This window comes from Myodes glareolus, chromosome 8 (assembly GCF_982192425.1).
Source record: "Myodes glareolus chromosome 8, mMyoGla1.1, whole genome shotgun sequence".
Taxonomy (NCBI): Eukaryota; Metazoa; Chordata; class Mammalia; order Rodentia; family Cricetidae; genus Myodes; species Myodes glareolus.
Window position 1 is genome coordinate 97,993,232 of NC_142033.1, and position 1,312 is coordinate 97,994,543.

At 43.2% G+C, this 1,312-nt stretch overlaps 1 pseudogene; it reads right to left on the reverse strand.

Annotated features, from left to right (window-relative positions):
• Positions 1-610: 610 nt before the first annotated feature.
• On the reverse strand, positions 611-1,017 carry LOC125395856 (large ribosomal subunit protein eL32 pseudogene; annotated as a pseudogene).
• Positions 1,018-1,312: the final 295 nt, after the last annotated feature.

The following is a 1,312-nucleotide window of genomic DNA, read 5'->3' on the forward strand; positions in this document are numbered from 1 at the left end:
CTGGAATTGTCTGCACATGTTAAACAACCAAATGAAGCTAACTAGTCTATAGTGAGGGAAGACACAACAAATGTTCTTCTGTAAAACTGTGGTACCATGTTTGAAATAATTAGTTTCTTTTTTCTTTTTGTCTTCTAATAACATAACTGCAATCTGAAACACACACACACACACACACACACACACACACACACACACATACACATATGAAAGGAGAGAGAGAGAGGCATTAGTTCAAGTGTTATTTCTCTTTTCCCCAGTACCGGTGATGGAATCCAGGGTCTCACAGGCAGGTACTCCATCCCGAGCTACATCTCGCAGCCCGAGACTAGGTCTCTTTCGGAGCTGGAGGTGGAAGGTTGTCAGAACTGATATGAGAACAGCTGTTTCCAATTACATTTATTTTGACTGCTGAAAATGAGTAAACAACCCAAAAAACGTTTACCATGTGACCAGGACAGTTCATTAATACTAAGTCATCTGATTAAGATTGACAGGGGTATATAATTTAAGAAACAATTTCTCCCCCCCCCCCATTTTGGCAGAAAATACCCAGAGGGAAGTTTTTGTGGTTTTATTTAAACACAAATAAAACATGCACGCAAACCATCTACTCATTCTCTTCACTGCGTAGCCTGGCGTTGGGACTGGTGACGCTGAAGGCCAGCTGTGCTTCTCTTTCTACGATGGCTTTTCGGTTCTTGGAGGAAACATTGTGAGCAATCTCAGCTCAGTAAGATTTGCTGCACATCAGCAGCACTTCCAGCTCCTTGACGTTGTGAACCAGAAACTTCGGGAAGCCGCTAGGCAGCATGTGCTTGGTTTTCTTGTTGTTCCCGTAACCAGTGTTGGGCATTAGGATCTGGCCCTTGAATCTTCTCCGCACCCTGTTGTCAATACCTCTAGGTTTCCGCCAGTTTCGCTTAATTTTGACATACAGGTCTGACTGGTGCCGGATGAACCTTTTGGTCCGCTTTTTGACGATCTTGGTTTCACCAGAGGTCGCAGGGCAGCCATGATGCCGCAAAGGAGATGGCAGCCACCTCACAGGTAGCGCCGAGGAAGAAACAATTTCAGTGCTAAAGAATGATTTTAAATTGCTGGAAATTTGCTTTTATGTGAATTCGAGTATTTGATATACACTGTTTATTTTCTTAAACACAAAAGTCCCAAAGAAGTGTTGCCTTGTCTGTAAGTCAGATGTCAGATCTACCCCATTCCCGCACCATGAAAGATTTCTGATGGTTTATTTCTTCTCTTTCATTCAAATTCAAAGTGTCAGAACTTACCAGGTGGCCTGCTCTCGCTGAGA